A 23,514-nucleotide genomic window follows, 5' to 3' on the forward strand; every position below is an offset into this window, starting at 1 on the left:
AGTTCTGCATGAATGTAATAGAGTTTTACAAGATGTTTTCCTTCAGATGCAAGGGCCACTCCAGACCTGAAGGCACGCACAATGGCTACTCTAAAAGGAATGAGCTTCAAATCCTGGAATTGTCTGATGACAATGCAGGTTTGATCTAAATCCAGGAGGTGGGGATTTAGGTCAGAACAAAAGGGATGTCTGTCCTAAACATTTGGAGCTTGGAAGAATGAGAACTGATCTTGCTGAAGTGTATAAAATTCTTAGAAGGCTTAACAGGGTTGATGCTGTGTTGGTGTTTCCTCTGGCTGGAGAGTCTAGAATTAGGGGTCATAGACTCAGGATAAGGGGTGGGCCATTTTCGACTGAGATGAGGAAAAGTTACTTCACTCAGACAGCTATAAATCTTTGGAATTTTCTACCCCAGAGGGCTGTGGATGCTCAGTTACTAAGTATAGTCAAGACTGAGATTGATAGATTTTTGGGCAATAAGGGAATCAAAGGGTATGGGGTTAGGGGTGAAAGTAGAATTGATTTAGAGATTAGAGCTTATTGAATGAGGGAACAGACTCAAGGGGCTGCATGGCCCACACCTGCTCTTAATTCTTACCTTCAAAAGTATTTGATATCTGCATACAGACTTTGACTTGGAAGCAAGCTGAATTCAAGATTCATTTTGCCATCACCAGATTTTATTTTCACTGACTTTATTCCTCTGCTACCAGGCACTCCTGTAGACTAGCAACGCATCAATGTTTGCCTTTTGCAAGTTCCACGTCTACCCTCTCAATGGGCCAACAGCATGCAGTACAGAGACAGAGGTGCAGAGAGAAGAAAAACATCTGTTTTGACATGTAGTGGAAGTAATTATTTTCATACTGGGTGCTGGCCTGACATGTGTGTGCTTGATAGTGACACTGGATGCACAAACTGTAAAAGTCCTTCCTCTGAGCTAATGGCCTTTATTTTAAGCTCAATTTTCTTTTTTTTTTTAAAAATAGCACGACAAAGACCTCAACACCACTGAGCTCCCAATCTCAATCACACTGCTGTAGAAGGACACCAAGCAAAAGCCAGGCTTCCCCTCATAAAAAGGAGGAGGAGGAGGCTGCAGCACCAGTTAAGTAGCATCAGTACAGTCTGGCTGATACAACTAAAGCTCAATGCAAAATGTCACCTCCTCTGTAGGATTTGGAACTCCTGTCGCAGGGTAAGTGCAACTTCAGTACAAACCTCAGCATTACCTTCAAACTAGTTCCTACATTATATCAGTAAAGTCTAAATTAAAATATTCACGCACCTACCAGAATGTAAACAATAGTAAACTGAATAAAAAGGATGTCTAGTTAATCGTATTTCCCCCCCAAATACCATGGTTTTTAAACAGCTACTGATGGGGCGGAGGGGGGGGGGGGGGCTCCTTCCTTTAACCAATGTCAAAAACAGCGGGCACACTGCAAAAGATCTTGGCTAAATAATTCGTAGAAACCGGAGTCAAACATGCCTCTTTCTAAGGGCAGTAGCAGCACGCATATTTCTCATTCTCCATAGGGCTACCTGAACAAGTTTTAAACCCCAAGGCTCTGAACGCCAGATTTCTACACACTGTGCTTTACTAGTGCTGTAAACTGGACATACAGTAAACCTCAATTGTTTACAAAGAGTTGTTCAATTTTGTTAATGTCAAATTTAACCATGTTGCAATTAGTAACAGCACCTAAACACTCAGCCATATGTTGAAATAGATTTTTAACTGTTAAGTATGGAAAACAAAGCTTCCCAAACTTGTCCAAAAGGCCTCATTTGACTTACAGCATACAAAGCCAGTTAATAGAATACAGATTTATATGTATCAATGGAAAACACAGCATGCACAATTCAAACATTGTACTAAAATATGACTGAACATCAGAGGCTTAAACTTTTTAACTTTATCAGATAGATTTGTGCATTATGTCCCGCCAGATCCAGAACCATTTGAGGCTTCTCGTTAAAACAATCTGTACAGCACTTTCAGATTTAAAGTACAGTTTTTTTTTTCCATCTTTGTTTGAAGAGAAATTAAGTTGCATTCTTCCTGATTGCCCGAATATGCCGAATTATTTTATTGCATTTTCTTGACACAATGCAGAGAAAGCCATGCTAATTTACAAAATGTCAATGGCCTATAATGTGTTTGCTTTTCCTCTGCTTACAGTCCACTAGAATCCCTTTATGTCACCATTGGTAGGCATACCAAAACCTGCATCAGAACGGGTACAGTTCCATTTCCTATACATTACATAATAGGATTAAACATGCATTATTTAACTATTATTACATAGACACAAGCGTGTATCTAGCAGATGTTCACCATAGTGATATACCACGTCAAAGTTTCGAAAGTAAAAGAAAGGAATGGCAGCCATTTCACGCTGGTTTCTCTTAACCTGCAGCCTGAGATTCACAAACACCTGCCAATCTGCAAAGTTTCCTCACCAAAAATTATTAAACTGTAATTGACCCCAGAATTTACAGCAATTAAAATTTTGGGGGCGGAAGGAAATGTGGAAGCTGAAACATAGCTCCACCTCATAAGAACATAAGAGAAAAGAGCAGGAGTAGGCCATATACCCTTCGCGGTTGCTCCACCATTCAAAACAAAATAATCTACATCAACTCCACTTTCCCACCCAATCCCCATATCCCTTGATTCTTGATTCCCTTAATGCCCAAACATCTATCGATCTCAGTCTTGAACATATTCATTGACTGAGCATCTACTATTCATTGGGGTAGAGAATTCCAAAGATTCACAACTGTCAGTGAAGAAATTTCTCCACATCTCAGTCCAAAATGACCAACCGCTTATCTCAAAACTACAACCCCTAGTTCTAGACTCTCCAGCTGGGGGAAACAGCCTTTTACTAGCTATTCTGTCGAACCCTCTCATAATTTTATATGCTCCAATGAAATCAACTCATTCTTCTAAACTGCAGAGAATACAGATCCAATCCACTCAATCTCTCCTCATAGGCCAACCCTCTCATTCCAGGAATTAATTTAGTGAATCTTTATTGCACCTCCTCTAAGGCAAGTACATCCTTCCTTCGGTACTTTAAGTATAGTCTCACCAAAGCCACATATAATTGCAGTAAGACTTCCTTACTCTTATACTCCAAATCCCTTGCAATAAAGACCAACATACCATTTGCCTTCCTAATTACTTATTGTACCTGCACGCTAACTTTCTATGATTCGGGTACAACAGCCACAAAATCCCTTTGTATAACCAACATTTACTAGTCTCACCTTTTCAAAAATATTCAGCTTTTCCCATTCTTGCTACCAAACTGAACAATTTCACATTTCCCAACATTATACTCCATCCGCCACCTCTTGCTCAATCACTTATTCCGTTTATATCCCTTTACAGCCTCTGTGTCCTCCTCACGGCTTACTTTCTCACCTAGCTTTGTATCAGCAGTAAACTGGATACCAGTACATTTGATCCCCTTACCAGCAGAATAATGCATTATTTGTAACATAACATTCCAGTCATTCTAAAACGGCTCTCAGTTCCGATGAAAGGTCAACGACCTGAAATATCAACTCTGTTTCTCTCCACAGTCGCTGCCTGACCTGCTGAGTATTTCTAACATTTTCTGCTTTTATTAACAGCACATCATCCAATGCCCTGTGAGAAACACAGGAGAGATTGCTGGTATAAATAAAATCACAGAATTGTTACAACACAGAAGGAGGCCATTCAGGCTCTCATCTCTATACCAGCTCTCCGAAAGAGCAGTTTACATAGTGCCAATCCCCCACCTCCTCCCCTAAGCCCTGCACATTCTTGCTTTTCAGGTTACAAACCAATTCTGTCTTGAATGCCTCGAGTTTTACATTATTGTTGCTTCAAACAACCTCCCTATTAATAGTGTATTGCGATCTTTTCCAGATGGAAAAACATCTATAATAAATATATGTACAATAAATTAAACATAATTTACAAGAGTAAAGCCCCATGAAACTATTTTAAAATCATTTTTATGAAAAGGGTTGGCATGAACACCTGAAAGTGATGGAATATTAGTAGCTCTAAACTAAAATAGAAAATCATTGATACACAGCCCCACACTTCAGTGCAGCCCTATCTCATCTAAGCATCATTAAATAACAAACTTCCAGTTCTTGTCGCCATAGAAGCTTTAGTGTGGACTTATCCAAGGTGACTTTAAATATCGGTCCAAAGATTTCTACACTGAAAAAGCACTGGCTTAAGATGTACTAAATTCCAAAATTAAAACATTCCAATGGAGTTGTATACATTCCAACCCCAAAGCATTCAATTGCAGGATTGGCAACATCAAAATGACTTTCTACATATTCCATTACATTTAATTGACACTTTGATGCAATTATCAAGACAGGAATAAATCCTAAAATATACATCAGGTCAAAAAGCAGGCAGCCACTGCAGAGATGATCAGCAGGTTTGACCTAGTCTTGTCGGAACAGCTTTATTCCATCTCACTGGATCACTGCTCTCCTACCTGTGCTTCTAAAGTAATTCACATGTTTCATCTTCACTTTACTGAAGAGTTCTAAGATAACTGCCTGTTCTATTAAGTATAAAATAATGTTTTACAAATCATTTTGTCTGAAATTCACCATTTGGTTTCCTTTGGAAATACTGAATTCAGCGACTCAATGTATTAATATTTTACAGCCAGGAAAATATCCATTAACAGATCACTCCAACTAAGGCTGGAGGCTGCAATAACTGGCAACACTGGTTGGCCCCTGCATAGCACCAGCATATGCTACATAAGTACTCTTTTGAGCCACAAGATCTCTATGGAAAAATAAAACACAAGAAATGTAAAAGTTCCATCTTGAAAGCTTCTATAATACTAAGAAAGTGAGTAAAGACATGAGCATTAGAGCAGTTGGAGTTCACTGCAATCAACTTTAACGGGTGCTGCACAGAATCAAAGTCACCCAATCTTGCAAAATTAAACTTTAAAAATTCTGCATTAAACAACGATTGGTTGGCTGAAAGTTGCTCTCGTGGAATATTCCGAATAACTCGAGGCATCTTCTGCACTGAAAATAAATGAACACTCCAATAATTTGAATTAAGCAATTTAAGTAACACAAAGTAGAAATTTAGCACTAAAAATTAATTTGAATTAAAAAGGGGAATAGATTTTTTCCATTCATTGCCAAAAGATAGCACTAACTACTGTTCCTGAAGATGTACCTCTCAAGAATGTAGTATGGAAATGCAATACTACATGCACAATGGAGAATCTCAGAACAAATACAAGGAGATCAATCTGTAAGATGTCATTATTCCAGAGGCCTGAGTTTCTATTTTGGAATATGAAATAAATTAATTAGATTCTGTTATGAAAAATGCTTTTTGGTTTTCCTTTCGCACAATGATTTAACCTCACTGCCATACACATAAAATTCCTTTCCAGTTGATTAGATATCAGAGTGCAAAATTTAATTATCGAACCACAAATGAAATGACCAAGATCATATGCTCAGTCAATATAATCAACTTTGCATTGTCATTTCAGCAGCTTAACATTTTAATATAACCACAAGAGTCATGCAGCTTTAAAATCTTAAAGTCTACCAGTGAATCAAAACAAACATGAGAGAACATTCACACTCACTGTGCATGACTCAGATAAAATATAGCTTTCTGAACTAATTATTTGTAGCTGCTCCATGCTATTGTGCAGAATGCTTATTATCTAATACAGTATAAACCATGGCCAAGAAATTGCTGTGACTAAATCTCTTTAGGAGACAATCTTCACTTTTTAGACTTTTATAAAATTAGCTGACAACATTCAAAGAATTTCTTGATCACAAAAACCACAACATGTTATATACAATTAATGAATTAACTTATTTTAAAATTAGACAACATAATGATGGAAAAGAAGGCATTGCTTTACAAAACATATCAGGTGCAATTAAATTTAGCTCAAGAGCCGAATGTTACAAATTTCAGGTCTCAGTTCAGAGTCACTGGTCTCTCCCGTGAGTGGAAATCCGTGATCCGATAACCAGAAGTTTACATTTACTGCTCAATACCGAGTCAAGAGGTGAACATAGGAATAGGAACAGAAGTAGGCCATTCGGCCCCACAAGTCTGCTCCGCCCTTCAATTAGATCATGGCTAATCTATCTCAATGACATTTTCCAGTACAATCCCCATATCCCTTGATAGCTTTAATATCTAGAAATCTATCAATCTCTGACTTGACCATACTCAATGACTGAGCCTTCACCACCCTCTGGGGTAGAGAATTCCAAAGATTCACCAGCCCCAGTGAAGAAATTCCTCCTCGTCTCAGTCCTAAATGGCCTATCTCTTATTCTGAGATTGTGTCCCCTGGTTCTAGACTGCCATACACATCCACCAGCCAGTGGATATATCCTTCCTGCATCTACCCTGTTGAGCCCCATAAGAATTTTGTATGCCTCACTGAGATCACCTCATTCTTCTAAACTCTGGAGAATATAGGCCCCGTCACCTCAATCTCTCCTCCTTGGACAATCCCGCCATCCCAGGGAACAGTCTGGTGAACCTTTGTTACACTCTCTCTATGGCAAGTATATCCTTCCTTAGGTAAGGAGACCAAAACTGTACACAGTACTCCAGCTGCAGTTTCACCAAGGCTCACAGCACCACAGCTCCAGCAACCCGGGTTCGATTCTGGGTACTGCCTGTGCGGAGTTTGCAAGTTCTCCCTGTGACCGCGTGGGTTTTCGCCGGGTGCTCCAGTTTCCTCCCACAGCCAAAGACTTGCAGGTGATGGGCAAATTGGCCATTGTAAATTGCCCCTAGTGTAGGGAGGTGGTAGGGAATATGGGATTACTGTAGGGTTAGTATAAATGGGTGGTTGTTGGTCTGCACAGACACAGTGGGCCGAAGGGCCTGTTTCAGTGCTGTATCTCTAAATAAATAAACATCACAAATACAGATGATCAAGAGATAAATACTGGCCTCGTTACTGTGGAGAACTCACCTCCACTCCTTAAAAAAAAAAACCACTGTACAATTTTGTATGTCCACGAGAGGGTAGACAGGACCTCTGTTCAATGTTTCATTCATCCAAAAAACATGCAGCATTCCCTCTGTACGTCACTGGACCACCTGCCTGAATTATGTTCAAGTTTCTGGAATGGGGATTGAACCAGCAACTTTGACTCAGAGGTTAGAGTCCTACCACTGAGCCACTGCCCACACAATGTCTCCTAACTCCCGGAAGGTAGACTGATAAACACTAATGAGACAAGGCCAAATGTAAACCAAGACGCTGTTTATTTTACAGAAAATAGGATCACTAAATAGAACAGTCTTAAGTGAAATTCAATGTAATCTCTATTTTCCATTACAACATTGAAAATAATACACTATACAAACTTCGTCCTGATGTAGATCAGGCTTCACTTTTATAACTCAGCAACCGCCAAGTGGACTGTTCTAACTTTGAGAGAGGGGAAGCTCATCCCAATAATTGCCTGCAGGAAACAGTCTATATTTTTGTCCTTCCCTGCCAACCAAAATATAAAAGGTTTGGAAAATAAATGCATCCCATTGTTATTGTCCAACAGGTTTCTCAAATTTATAAAAGTGAACATTTTGCATTTATATAGCACCGTTCACAACCTCAGGATGTCTTTAAGCATCTTCTATCCAAAAAGGACTGTGTCCTTTTCTTAGCTAAGCAGGATGAGTGAATACATCTCATTATCTCATACCATATGGCTGGCAAATGGTATCAGGATAGATGTTACAACTGGGTCCTGGTTCCTAAAGTGCCAAAAGCTAATCTGCATCTCTGAAAATCTGAAATTAATCTCTGATTAACCAAATTAGTCATTATCTCTCTCCCTCTTGGCATTTCTTCACTGAAGATGATTTTGGGGAGGTTGCAGTCATCGGCTGCAGGCCCGTTGGTGGCTAGTTAGGCCTCTCCGTGACTGGCAGATTCTCCCACAGCGGGAGAAGTGAAGGTGTAGTTGCGGCTGGGGGCAATTCAATCTATCCTTCTCAGTTTCTCTTCCATGCTGGTTCCTCGCTCAGTCTCAAAAGGTGTCTGTAGCCCTCCTGATATAGCACCTTCAGGCATCACGATCCACTGGCGATGGTTGATGTGGCACACAGAGGAATTTCTTCAGGGAGTCCTTGAAACGTCTGCATGGACCCCTCTGCTCCTTTTACCCATGGTCAGTTCTCCACACATGATCTTGGGCAGGCGACTGTCGTCCATCCGGGCAACATGACCCACCCAACACAGTTGGCTTTGCAGGAGGATGGCCTTGATGTTGGTTATGATGGCGGTTTCCAGGGCTTCAATGTTCGTGATGGGGTCCTACCAGCGGATCTGGAGGATGCTGCAGAGGCAGCACCAATGGAAGCGCTCTAGGTGTACATGATGGTATAGGACCCATGACTCAGCACCATACAGAAGGGTGGTGAGGACTATGGTTTTGTACACTGAGTTTGGTCTGTGCTGAGGTTGTGGTTGCTGCACATAAACATCACAAATGTGCTGCCTAATGTACTGTTTACTTTTGAGAGCCTATTGTTCACTTCCTTGGCTACGGTGGCACCAAACGAGATGACGCTCCCCAAATAAGTAAATTGCTTCACGGTGTTCAACTCGGTTCCCTCGATGACAGTGCTTGGCGGTTAATATTCTTCTTGGGGTGCAGGTTGACGCAGGAGTTCAGTTTTCTTTAAACTGATTTTTAATCCAAACAGTCGTGCCACTTTGGAAAAATGTGTTATTATGCGTTGCAGGTCTGACGGACCGTGGGGCAGGAGAGCACAGACATCGGCGAAAAGAAGTTCATGGATGAATTTTTCTTGGGTCTTCATGTGAGCCTGAAGATGCCTGAGGTTCAAAGGCCTCCCTCAGTTCGGAAGCGTACATAAACTCCCTCCTTAAAAAGGTCTTGCATCACCTGCTGCAGCATTGTGCTGAAAAAGATGGTGAATCGGGTCGGGGCCAGCATACATCCCTGCTTCACGCCATTGGAGATACGGAAGGGATTTGAGAGGTCACTGTTTTGCTTGACTTGTCCGTACTGATTTTTATGTAACTGCTTCACCATGGCCAGGAACCTGGGTGGGCATCCAAGTTTTTCAAGGATTTTCCAAAGTCCATCTCTGCTCAGTGTTGAATGCATTGGTGAGGCCAACGAAAAAGTGACGTACAGGCCTTTGTTTTGCTCCTGACACTTTTCTTGGAATTGTCTGAGTGCAAATACCATGTCTGTGGTGCCTCTGTTTGCTCTGAAACCACACTGGCTCTCTGGGAGGTTCTCTTGCACAATGGTAGGCACAAGCCTTCAGAAGTATTCTAGCCAGGCTCTTCCCAGCAATAGAAAGGAGGGTGATCCCACAGTAGTAGGAGCAGTCTGATTTTCCTCCTTTGTTTTTGTACAAGGTGATGATAACATCACGAAGATCTTGTGGAATCCTGCCCTGTTCCCGGCAGACCATGAAAAACTCACAAAACCTGGTGTATAGGGCAGGGCCACCATGCTTCAAGGCTTCGGGTGGAATTCCATGGGCTCCGGGGACTTTGTTGTTCTTCATCTGGTTGGCGGCCACTTTCCTCCAGAGTTGGGCTCTCATCCAGTTCTTCTTTGACAGGCTGCTATTGGATGCGATTGATGGCAGGATCATGCACTGTGTGCTTGGTGCTGAAGAGTATCAAAGTGCACTGACCAGCGATCCAGGACTGACTTCTTGTCAGTGTGTAGGGTATTGCTATCGGCGCTCTTCAGGGGGTTTTGGGTTTGATATGCTGATCCACTGACAGATTTTAGTGCTTCATAGATACCCATGTCACCAGTATCAGCATACAGTTGAGTTTTTTCCCACAAGTGCAATCCACCAGTCATTCTGGATGTTCCTCAGTTTACATTGAAGGGTGCTGCATGCTTGACAATAGGCTGTCTTTTTCTCTTGGCTGGCCGGCTGAGCCAGGTGAACCTGATGAGCTGACCTTTTTATTTTTAACAGATATTTCCGTGTAATTTCTCTGATGAACTGAATTAGTCATCATATCTTAATATAAATTACCAGAAAATCCTCCTGGGTGAGAGTCAAAAAGCCAAACACGAGAGTGAATTTGGCATGTGTACGTAATTTTTCTGCCCAGTTTCACTTAAAGGATAACATGAAACAGCAGAAATTTGGCCATGGTTCAAATTCCCAAGCAGGTAAAACCAGAAAATGTATTCCACTCACCAGCTTCTTCCAAGAAACATCTCGCAGCTAATTACCTCATATAGTACCTGAAAAGTTTAATTGACAATTTAAATTTTAAAAAAACACACGATCTGGATGCACTTGATCATTTTTGTTTCCATTCGTATATCAATATTCACAATGGAAACTATCTTTGTAAACCTGTCATGCTGTAATGGCACCTTCCTACAGTAGTGGGGGGGGGGGGGGGGGGGTAGTTGGGGAGGGAAAGAGAGGGACAGGCATGGCTGTAACACATCCAATTTTCATCTCACAGTCTCTTGGCCTGCGCTGGAAAAGAAACTCCTTTGTTTCAACTAATTACTAGTCTCCTAAATTGGTGCAAGCTTTGTTGTTATGTAACTAGAAGCAATAAAAGCCAAGTATGATATGAAAATAGGGACAGAATTCATAACTTTAAAACAGGGACAGAGTTCAACCTGCTCGCCCTGGTCTGGTTATGCATTGTCGTCAAACATGAAGACTTACACATGATTTTGATGGTGTGCGCGCAATATTATGGTGCTAACAAGGCCAGCACTTAAATTGATTATCTTCAAGAAAAAGCATTCAATACACTTTGTTATACAATGCAAGAATATCAATCACATTAACTGCATTATCGTGTCACTTACCAGGTCAGTGCGACAACACTGACACACAACGATTTTAAATTCCTTGCCAGCTGACAGAAAAGTTTCACCAAACAAGTTTTGAAAATAAGTATATCCAATTTATATCATGAGAAAGATTTCTCACTAATAAGTGAAGGTTTTGCATTTGTATAGCGTCTGTCACAACCTCAAGACTTCCCTAAGCTCCTTACATCCAATAAAATATTTTCAAAGTCTAGTCATTGTTGTAATATGGGGAGACTCAGCAGCCAATGAACACAGCAAGGTTCCACAAACAGCAATGAAAGACATGATCAAATAATTTGCTTTAGATGTCGGTTGAGGGATAAATATTAGCCAGGACATTGGGGAGAACTCCCCTCTGCTCCTCTTCAGTGCCATGGGATCATTTATACCCACCTCAGATGTCAAACAGGGCCTTGGTTTAACATCACATCTGAAACATGACATCTCCTTTCAGCACTCTCAGTACTGAAATGTCAGCCTAGATTCTGAATGTAAAACTACATTAACATGTGTACTTCGAAGACAGAAATTGAAGGTCTATAATGCTAACAATACTCTGCATTTTAAACCTCTATTATAAATCTCGGAAGGCCAACAATTAAGTACTGATCAAGCTTTGTTTATCTTGATCTATTGATTACAAAAGGAGTTAAAACAACTGGGAAAAAAAATTTAAAACTGGAAGTTTGTAAATAGAATAATCACAAATGATATAAGAGCACACACGAACAGGCGAATTAGGAGGAGTAGGCCACACGGCCCTCGAGCCTGCTCTGCCATTCAATAAGTTCATGGCTGAACTGATTACTCCACATTTCCACCTCCCCCTGATAACCTTCCACCCCCTTGCTCATGAAGAATCTATCTACCTCTGCCTTAAAAATATTCAAGGATTCTGCTTCCACCGCCTTTTGAGGAAGAGAATTTCAAAGACTCACGACCCTCAGAAAAATGTTCTCATCTCTGTCTTTAAATGGGCGACCCCTTATTTTTAAAACAGTGACCCCTAGTTCAAGATTCTCCCACAAGGGAAGACATCCTTTCCACATCCACCCTGTCAAGACCCCTCAGGATCTTATATGTTTCAATCAAGTGCACAGTAAACTCTATTTGCACAATGGTTTATAATAAGTGAAACATCAGTGTCAATAGTCTGCAAAGACAATTTTGTAAGCAGCAAATAATGGCCTGGATTTTGCAGTCAGTGGTGAGGGATGGCTCTTGCTGCTGACCTCGAAGGAAGCTGTCCACAAAGTTCTAGCAATCCCTATGGCAAGGATTTCACCTTTCCTAATGTTAATTTGAGTCTGGTGCCAACTATAGGGGATCTCCAGCATCCAACAAGTGATGTCATCAAGAAGGCTAAGCATCTAACTGAAGAATTCTGACAGATAGGAAACTAGGAAGCAAAGGTGCACTGATTAACCTTCACATTTTAATCAGTTCTACAAACAGTGAAATAAAGGTTGAGACTTAACGCATGGGATCAAGATAGTTGCTGGAATATCAAACTTAAATAGTTTTTATTGCAATATGGCCCATGGAATTTTATCATAATGGAGAAATTTGACATTCATTCAACAAATATAAAATTAGTTTTCCAGGGCCACAGAGGTTGTTCAACAGTCATTATGAACTTAATATGCCACTAAAAACCCCAGTTATACTTCATTCAACAAGGCAAAACTTTTTGAAGGGTTTTTCCAGTGCGACTAATAGCATAAAAGGGAGATTTCACATCAATTCAAGTGATTTCTCAAACTTTCCATCTGCAGGGACTTCAACAGTATACCCTGTGGAGGAGCAGGGAATCACTGACAGCAACTTCTGCATGTTCATGTTTAACTGTGCATATGTGGATGCCAGCCAGGACTTCCTGTCAGTTTCAGTGGTAATGACAGTTTCACTATCAGTGTTCACTATCACAACAACTGCAAAATCCGGGCCATTGAAATTGAAGTGTGTTGGATCCTGGTAACAGACACAGCTTTAGCCAGTGCTCTTTAACTTTAGGGAACTGGGCTTGAATCCAAAACAAAGGAAGGAGATAAAGTCTCTTCTCACTTGATTACTGATGGCTCAGCAAATCCAGCAGCAGAGCATGAAATTCCCATCCACAGAGGACTGAAACCCAACCTCAGCTGGCTTCAAAGGTAGTGAAACACTTGCAGGCTCTTGGCTAGTTTGCAAGCTCAGGGGAGTAAATGTTTAACAGTGGCATCCGTCCAATGCTGCAATGTACAACTCCAATGTGGAATCACCCGGGCATGGAGAAGTCAATAGTCCAGGTACAAATGGAGGATGGTGGGCATGATGTAAATTATAAAATGGGGAAGGAAGGATTAGCATACATTTGATGGGATTATAATAAGCAAGTGACAACTGCAAAACAAAGCAGCCACTCACCAAGTTGTTCTTTGATGATTTACAACAAACATTTGCAGGATTTAAGTAGGCATGGCAAAAAGACCAGAGCCCCTGCTATGTCCTAATGCATGCTCCAATAAGCTTGGTTCATCAGACTGTAGTTAACTTTTGTTAACTGCTGTGCACAAAACACGAGTTCAAAGGCAACAACGTTCCATGGGAGAGTTTCAGAGGCAAGAAACAACAGCTCATGTTTGGATGACAATTAACAAGGGAAGGTACAAATATTGATGATACCTGTAGTACGATTCCAGCCATGTTATTGTGATGTTAGGCAGTATGGACTTTGGAACCAACTAATGGACCTCAGCCAGTCCAGTGATCATTGATTTAGCAACCGGATGCATTTGAGTGTACAACAGAAGAGTCTGGCAGAAAGGCTACATCAGAGATTACAGCTGAACTATTACCAAGGCAGACTGGGTTAATGTTTTCCCTCACGCACACACCACAATTCAGTTAAATATAAACATTTCAGCTCAACATTCCACCGCCTGGCTATTACAGATGAAAGTATTTGCCGTAATGCATACATTTCTTTGTATGTAAACACTTTGATGTGCATTACCATCACATCAATCATACCTACATAGGCAGATCTGTTGATATCGAAAGATCAATTGAACGTCAGTGTGAAAGAGCAGAGTGGGGATGTGGTATCGTAAAACAGGTCAGATTGAGCAATGCTCAGGGTAACTTTCAGCTTTCTTAAATTTATACATTGTCAAGAAAACACGATAGGCCAAATAAGAAACATCAGTTGGAAACTTACATTAAACTTTTAGTGGAAAAAATCCTAGAGAGTTAACTTTTTTTTAAAACTGACAACCAAGATGGCCATCACAATTTGCATCTGAAATACTAGGAGATTGAAATGGAGACACAAATCTAACAAGATGCCCAGCCAGGACAATGCTTCGGCTAACTGATTAGATTATCCAGATCACCCTCGTTAGCCGGACATTCAAAGCTATCTCAAGGCATCCCTCCAGAGGATAAACACTGACAATACCACCTGAAGGGGCTTTGGATTTTAGACTCTGGACCTCATTAAAAACAAAAGGATTGAGAGAACCATGTGACCATCTCCCAAGGCTGTGAAAAACTGGAAGTTTTGTTACACGCCCAAAGAGTGTGCAGCAGCAGAGAAGGCTGTGTGCCTCCCTTTCTTTCTCTCTCTAGAAAACATCAAGTTTGAAAAACATCTGCAACTGTGGACCCTCCAAGCCTACAGACTGCTACAGCCAGAGACCAGGGGAAGAGAGCCAACTACAAGTCTGCCTCCAGGAAAACCCTGAGCAAAGCGGACCAACCACAAAGTGCACTTCGACCAGCCAAGGACTTCAAGAATACAACTCCAGCCGGAAGACCACCGAATCATCCAACCTCAGAATGTATATTTAACTTTTATTTATTCTGGACTTTAATCCAACCAAAAAACCTACTTTCCACTTTGTAATCTACTTGTGTGTGTGATCCTCATGTGAAATGTATAGCTTTTTTTTTAAATTTTAGATCTGGTTTAGCTTGTGGAATGTAATACTCACCTCTTTCTTGTTTAAACTTAAGAAAACCTGTCCCTTGGTTCTTTCACGATCACATTAAAGGTAAAAAGGTAAAACACTCACTGAGGTGGTATGCACAACCACTGTTTAAAAAGGAATAAACCCTGTTGTGGTCAAATAAGAGGAAGGGCAAGAGGGGCAACTGTGACACCCTCCTCACCTTGGCCATAACAGCATATAAAATTTTCAGAAAAGTACTTTTCAAAATAAACAGTATTTCATGCAAAGAACATCAGGAGTTACCAATTCCAACTAAACTGATCAATAATGGCTCTGTTGGCTATAACTTCTATGGAATGAGCCAGGTACCCAGTCATGGCATTGTGATGTTAATAAAGCCAACAATTGATACAATACAAAGCGGATATTATTTCACTGTTATTTACATACTGTACAACCATATCAAACACTAAGCTTCATGACACATTTCGGTGTTCAATTTTAATTAACTGGTAATATGGACATATTTATGCACTTGAGCTTTATTTGGAGGGACAATCAACTTCTCTTGGACCTGATAGATAATTCGTTTAAAGCAACTAGATTCAATGGCCCCGATTATAATGACAACCTAGCGGGAATGGTGTGTGGAAGGTGCTAAAAATTTAACAATTTTACCTCCTGACTCCAACCCACCAACTACCCAACTGTTTAAATTTTTACTGCTTCAAATCAGGCCGTTGACAAGGCTCCTGCAAAATGCAGGCAGGGTCCTAGTTAACATTCAAAATCCGTGGCCCGATGTAAAATTAACTGAATGTTAGGGGGAATCCCACGCTTTCGGCTGTCTGGCAGTAAATCCAAGGTGTGAGGACCCTTGCAGAACTCCTAGGAAGATGGGAAGCGTTCCCCCCAGGCCCCTCAAGGCATCCTTGGGCCTCCGCATCCTTAGCCTCTTCTGATCCCCAATCCCCTGCAAATCCCTTCCACAAAGCCAGGATCCATCCCCATGGGTCCTTGGCTATGCCCGCCTATCACTAAATTTTCATTCCCATCTGCCAGCCATACAATCAATCTGGCCAGATGACAGGCTGAAAGCAAAGAGATAAGTAAAGGAGGCCCATAGTCCCCAGCCTTGTCAGACTGATACCCACTACTGGGCACCCATGCAGTAGTAGGGATACTAGTTGGTGAGGCCATCAGATTTCTGTGCCTGGTGATAGGCATGCCAGATACAGTTTCTCAAGAGTTCCCTATTTTTTGTGTGTTCATTGACATAACACATTATTCCTGTTGATGTTTAAAGATTTTTTTCTGCAGTGACAGGCAGGGTCCCTGTGGTATTTTACTATTTGCGGGGGTCCACCCCACAGGAAAATGTGGAAACCACTGCCTGTGCCCATTCATCCTCTTTCCCTCCAACCAGGTCAACTGGAGAGCAATGAAAAAGGTGTAGTGTAAATTCACCAGGATGTGAACAGTTTGAGTCATGGAGGCTGGAGAAATTACAGCTCCTTTCATTAAAAGGGACGAGATGAAGGCGACCTAATTAAAGTCTCTAAAATGATCAAAAAGTTATTATTTGATAGATTGCTTTCACAGCTCAGACAGTAAACAAGGGCACTAAAATGTAAGGAAAAAAATAAATGGTGAGATTTACATAGCAGACGGTGAGAATATGGAATCCTCTGCCACAAACTGTTGTTGAAGCAGTTCATTGCAGGAAACAGACAGCAAGGAGAATGGGATTGGCCCAAATGGCACATGTGGGGCAAAAACACTGGTGCAAATTTGATGGACCGAATGTCCTCTTAACATCCTATGGCAATTTATAATTTCAAGAAGAAATCCTAACCTTACCACATTTTTCATTGCACCACATGAAATGGGGCCTGAAATTCTTTTGAACAAAAATCGAGTGAGCGCTCTTTTTCTCCAACAACACAATAATGAAATTATGGGAACCTGAGGTTTAGAAACATGCAATTTCTGAAAGTGGGATTTTGTCAGCAGCTCATTAGTTATGGAGAAAGTAGCCTTCTCCTGTGTTTCATTAAGAGTGGGATGGCCGCACTAGGGAGTCAGTCAACCTGTTCATCTTATCCCCGTTTCCAATGGCAACACTGGCAGAATTGCAGGCATATACTGTACTTAAACTTGGCACAATTGTACATTGGCACAACTATCGATGCCAAAGATTGATTAATGCTGCTGTTTTAGGGTCTTAGTAGCGACAAAACTATAATCTTCTGGTGTATCATATACATAGGCTTAATTTAAAGTTACAGTGCTCAAAATATCTTTGGTGATGGACAATAATCAGTTGCCAAATATATTATTTTATTCACTATTTCTAGGAGTACTGGAAGATCAAACGGAATCAGAGATTACATTGATCCCAGGAGGCAGAAATGCTTTTGCTGCCTAGTCCAGTTCAAAGAAATAAAAGGACAGTCATGTAGAGACTTGAGTTGTATTGTTAAATGATCCCAAAAGATTTATCTTAAACTCAGGAAAAACCTAAACAAGAATAAAGGCAAATGGGAATAAATGGAAGGAAAATTGAAAGAAGGATGCAATGAGAGAGAAAACAAGTAGAAAATAGAGATAGAGGCGGCTAATGGTTGAGAATGGACTTCAGTTAAATCTCGACAACGATGCAATCGACAGTATCAAGGCTTGTAACCTAGAAGGGGGATAGTTTGCCTGAAAAGTTGGCATCTATCATTTCTTGAAGAATAGACAACTTGACTGCAAAAGGAACTATTTGATAAATGCCAAACACAGTCCTCAGTTCTAGCTTCCATCAGGATCAAAATACAGCAGACTTTTGTATAAACTATATTTATATTGTGCAACATGTTAACAGCTCTCTCCTAGATTGCTACCCAACTCCTGTTATCCAACTACACTTATACTGGAACTGCTTATTATGCATTTACTGTGTATGGGAAACTTAATACACTAGAATTTATAAGGTAGTCAGCGAACTTCAGTCTTACACAGACTAACCGGAGATGAAGCAAAGAACGACAACAGATAAAAAAAACCGGTACAGAGACAAAAGGTAATATAGATATACAAAGAGATGAGAGATAGCAAAATAAATGGGTTTTATGAACAGTAACATGCCAAAGCATTTCAGAGATCCAAAACTGAAATAATTAATGTTGCTCCAGAAATGTTAAAGCTTATCCACCAACCAGAAATTTCAGTTTTGATGAAGGGTCACTGACCTGAAATGTTAACTCTGTTTCTCTCTCCACAGATGCTGCCAGACCTGCTGAGTATTTCCAGCACTTTTTGTCTTTATTTCAGAGTTTGTAAGAAACTCTCTCCCACCCTTCACTCGTGGTACTGCATTGGAACTTTAATTGATCTGTTTGGCCAATTGGAAATTCCACTGGAGAATGAAACATCTGCTCAATTCACTGTCTTGTTCCCATTATCTCTAATGGATTAGAATGCCCCATATTATGCATCATTCCAGTAGTCTCCCAGGCCCTTTCAAGCCTGCTGCAAGTCCAGGTGCCGCAAGATGAAAGATTAGCAGGGAAAGGGAGAGAAAAACTCACCTTCAGTTTTCTTCCCTTTCCCAATTGGAAAGTACCCAGCACTCTTCCTATGCTACAAAGATTAAGAATTTATTATGCAGGCTGTTAAGGGACGTAATTCAAGCCCTGCTAACTGAATGCTACAGCTGTTGATGCTGCAACTTTAATGCCAACGACCTCCTTACTCATCAATTCCTTTTATTAATGGCAAGAACTGCAGTGCAATAGAATAAATCAGAAGATTCTTTCCCACTACAATTAAACTTTTTTAAAAAGTTTATTCAGGCAGTGAGGGAGAAAAGCATCACTGGGGAACTGGGCTGGAAGCGTTACTGAGCCCACTTGCAGGAAGAAATTGTATATCAGTAGATAAAAGTCATTAACTCAAGGAATCTCAGATGTTACTTTTAACTCTATGTTAATTCAGTCCTATTACACTGGACCAAGAGACCTTAAAAGAGATTTATGCTGCTAATATAGTTAGCTCTCATCAAGTAAATTTTTAAAAAACAGAAATCACCCTAAGAATAAATAGACATTAATCAAAATCTTTGAACAGTTTGATTTTCAAAACACTGCAGCAATATAAACACCTTCTTCAAATCCAATGGATTTTCACACTAATAAATGCAAAGAAAAAGAACGCCAAAGTTGTAGACATATTGATCAAAAGGTTTATCAAGTATTAATGTATTTCTGTCCAGTCAGCCCTCGCTTATGAAAGGAACAGGAAAAAAAAATCAAAGAGCAGTCAAAGCACATGACAGGACCATCAAAGAGAAGTCTTGTAATTCTTTAAATCTTCCATTTTAAAATGAAATGCGTCTAACAATATAAAACTAATATTTTTCTTCATTTAAAAAAAATCCACTGGACCAGTTCTAGATTTTTAAATGGCTCATGATATTCAGAGACAGTTCCCATCACACACTTTATAGACTTTAAAAAAACTCAACTGAACTTATTTAAGACTAACATAATAAACTGGCTACAATTATGGGATCATTCCAAAAACACAGCAATCCTCATTAGCTCAATGCAGAATGAAAATGGCTTTCTCCACATCAATTCCGAGCAGGAGAGTCTACGATGGTTACAACACAATCGTTAATATCTTGCTTTTTTTTTTCAAAAAAAGGGGGACTATTTTCACCACACACTTTTTAAAAAAAAACTTCTTGCAATAATGGTGAATTGTATTTTTGGTAGCATTTATGGTTATTCATCATCAGTAACAAAATCACAAAAGGAAACAAAGGAGATTTTGACCAAAATCTGAATAACTCATCTGTGCGAATATAAATGGAGAAATGAAGTGCAGGGTTTGTGATAGAAGGTGGATAACTTGTCAGATTTACCTAGGTGTTACCTGCACTTGTCACTCAACACTAAGACTCTAATATATGTATTTTGATGGAGTTACAAATTTATTGCAAAATCATTTGGATCCAATATCAGCAAAACAGCACCTGAATCACCTATACTAATGCAGAAAACAAATCATCTCACTAATTAAGCATGCAATACCAAATGTTTGCACGAACTTCTGTTATTTTCAACTTTGTTCGCTTTTAACGTTAAATCTGCACTTGTAACACATTGGGTGACAATTTCCCTGTTCAATAATTTTAGCAAATAAACAATCTTCTGGAAACAGTGATGTACCTCCAAAAAGAAACGCCAACCAATTAATCATGTTCAGCTCTGCTCTGTCTCATGCTATTGTCAATTTTATCAGTTCTCTGCCTAACAACTTCACTTTTCCCTTTTCTGATGTTTTCATCTTTCTCCCCATTCCTTCATACAAGCTGCTTATCTATAATGCATTTAGGATTCTGATGAGCTATGCTTCAAATATTATTTTTCTTCCTTGACAGATGTGACCTGACTTGCTGAATACGTCCAGCATTTTGTGTTTGTTTTCAGGTCTCTAGAAACTGCAGTGTTTTTTGAAAAAGTAGTTTCTGTAACATGGAACATTTAAGTAACTAGCACAGATCAAACAAATGTGTGTGACTCATTGCCGAAGGGTCATGGACCGAAAACATGAAACCTATCCTGCTGCCTGACCGGCTAAGGATTTCCAGCAATTTCAGTTGTGACTTCAGGATTTCAAGATTCGACTCTATCTTCAGAGTGTTTTGGTTACAGAGCATCAAACAGTCTTCGAGCAGTACAATGTTCTGGGAACCACATGTGCATACACAGCTCAAACAGAAAACAAAATATTTTCACCAAATGCCACAAACAGCTCTCACCCCAGCAAACAAACCAAATCATTTGCAAGTGTTTTACCAAAGCAAGGGAACTTCTCAAAGTCAACACTCAATACAGAACAGTGGAACAAAAATATAATAAATCCATCATCACAGTATGCGGGTGCATCAGCAGGGGCAACAGGTAACTTCATTATTAAATGTTTGAACTGCAGCAATGAGATGATACACAACCAAGGTGGCATTAGGTGCCAATTTTTCAAAACTTTCCACAACCTAATCTATGCTGATGGGCGATTTCTGTATAAAACTGGAAGTCTGCAACTCTGGGAATCTTGCATGGCAAAACATTATGACCAATAATTTTCAGTCTCTAAAAAAAAAAAATTCATTATGTACAATCTCCTGGAAAAAAGTGCAACAAATATATTTTTGTTTTTGAACAGAGTTCCAATCTTGTTGGCATACAGCTGCTTGCCTTCAATAATGCTTTATACTATCTAGTCATTCCTACTAGTTTCAAAAGTTAGCCAACTCGTCTTTTTTCAGTATTCATGGATGGACTCGCTCAATCTCCTTTGACCATCAGGAAAAAAGATTTTGAAGAATAGTCAGTCAATGCAATAATTTAATATTTTTTCATTGTTCCTGCCAAACATGAAACAAATTAGGGAGAATTGAGAATAGTGCAAATTGTTCATGTTATGTCAGTAGGAACAAGCTTGTTGAGCCCAATTCTGTTTCTCTCATTCCATACTTCGTATTCTTATTCCTGCCAGTTTTAATATTAACACACTGGGCTACTACTTCACCATAGCACACCTATTGATAAGGAAAATTAGAACACACATTTATAATGGCAAATGTACCTGTAATAAATAAGGGTAACCCAGCTGGTCGCCATCTCACCAACAAGTCAGGAGGTTAGATTTTCAAGATCAACTTCAGGACTTCAGCACATGTTCCAGACTGACACACCTTGTCAATACTGAACAGAGATCCATCCTTGGGATGAGGCATTAAACCCACCTGTCTGATCGAATGGATGGTAAAGACTCTGTTAGAAGAATTCTGCTGGTGCCCTTGCGGTTAAACTCCAAAAATCTTGTTATTGAAGGACAATGCTGGAGCCTATATTTCCTCAGTTTCACATTTATTGTGTAGAGTCTCTCTCGTTGGCCTCCTTGTCTCGGGAGACAATGGGTAAGCACCTGGGAGGTGGTCAGTGGTTTGTGAAGCAGCGCCTGGAGTGGCTATAAAGGCCAATTCTAGAGTGACAGACTCTTCCACAGGTGCTACAGATAAGATTGGTTGTTGGGGCTGTTAGCGCCAGGGGAGAGCCAACTGGGTGTCATTTTCCTGCCAACTGCAAAGTCTCTCTGACTCGCCACACTTTAGCCCCGCCTTTATGGCTGCCCGCCAGCTCTAGCGATCGCTGGCAACTGACTCCCACGACTTGTGATCAATGTCACAGGACTTCATGTTGTGTTTGCAGACATCTTTAAAGCGGAGACATGGACGGCCAGTGGGTCTGATACCAGTGATGAGCTCGCTGTACAATGTGTCCTTGGGGATCCTGCCATCTTCCATGCGGCTCACATGGCCAAGCCATCTCAAGCGCCATTGGCTCAGTAGGGTGTATATGCTGGGGATGTTGGCCGCCTTGAGGATTTCTGCGTTGGAGATACAGTCCTGCCACCTGATGCCAAGGATTCTCCGGAGGCAGCGAAGATGGAATGAATTAAGACATTGCTCTTGGCTGGCATACGTTGTCCAGGCCTCGCTGCCATACAGCAAGCTACTGAGGACACAGGCTTGATACACTCGGACTTTTGTGTTCAGTGTCAGTGCGCCATTTTCCCACACTCTCTTGGCCAGTCTGGACATAGCAGTGGAAGCCTTTCCCATGCGCTTGTTGATTTCTGCATCGAGAGACAGGTTACTGGTGATAGTTGAGCCTAGGTAGGTGAACTCTTGAACCACTTCCAGAGCGTGGTCGCCAATATTGATGGATGGAGCATTTCTGATGTCCTGTCCTATGATGTTTGTTTTCTTGAGTCTGATGGTTAGGCCAAATTCGTTGCAGGCAGACGCAATCCTGTCGATGAGACTCTGCAGGCACTCTTCAGTGTGAGATTTTTTTTTTTTTTTTAAAGATTTTTTTTAGAGATACAGCACTGAAACAGGCCCTTCGGCCCACCAAGTCTGTGCCGACCATTAACCACCCATTTATACTAATCCTACACTAATCCCATATTCCTATCACAGCCTCATCTGTCCCTATATTTCCCTACCACCTACCTATACTAGTGACAATTTATAATGGCCAATTTACCTATCAACCTGCAAGTCTTTTGGCTGTGGGAGGAAACCGGAGCACCCGGAGGAAACCCACGCAAACACAGGGAGAACTTGCAAACTCCACACAGGCAGTACCCAGAATTGAACCCGGGTCGCTGGAGCTGTGAGGCTGCGGTGCTAACCACTGCGCCACTGTGTTAATGCAGCATCATCAGCAAAGAGAAGTTCCCTGATGAGGACTTTCCGTACTTTGGTCTTCACTCTTAAGACTGAACAACCTGCCACCTGATCTTGCATGGAGGAAAATTCCTTCTTCTGGAGTGGCTAAAGGCCAATTCTAGAGTGACAGACTCTTCCACAGGTGCTACAGATAAGATTGGTTGTTCGGGCTGTTACACAGTTGGCTCTCCCCTTGCGCCCCTGTCTTTTTTTCATGAGATGAGAGATGTGCAGAGTAAAACAATTCCAAACATGTAACTCCTCACTCAAAACCCTCCACCAGTCTAAGTGAGTGTCTGCTTTCAATGCACAACTAAGATCCCAATTAACACCCTTCACCTGCATATCATCAAACCATTGATACACAATTAACAGATTAACACTCGCCAA

The 23,514-nt window shown here is 40.7% G+C and overlaps 1 protein-coding gene across 7 annotated transcripts in view; it reads right to left on the bottom strand.

Annotated features, from left to right (window-relative positions):
* The window catches only part of ralgps1 (Ral GEF with PH domain and SH3 binding motif 1), a 650,997-nt gene that overhangs the window by 582,314 nt on the left and 45,169 nt on the right, over positions 1–23,514 (bottom strand). Inside the window, exon 2 of one of the 7 annotated variants that reach the window (XM_068012420.1) lies at positions 10,262–10,308. The exons of the other annotated variants lie outside the window; for them this stretch is intronic. The gene's annotated coding sequence lies outside the window, so the exon portion shown is untranslated. The remainder of the gene's footprint in view (positions 1–10,261; positions 10,309–23,514) is intronic. 7 annotated transcript variants of the gene reach the window in all.

This window comes from Heterodontus francisci, chromosome 32 (genome assembly GCF_036365525.1).
Source record: "Heterodontus francisci isolate sHetFra1 chromosome 32, sHetFra1.hap1, whole genome shotgun sequence".
NCBI lineage: Eukaryota > Metazoa > Chordata > Chondrichthyes > Heterodontiformes > Heterodontidae > Heterodontus > Heterodontus francisci.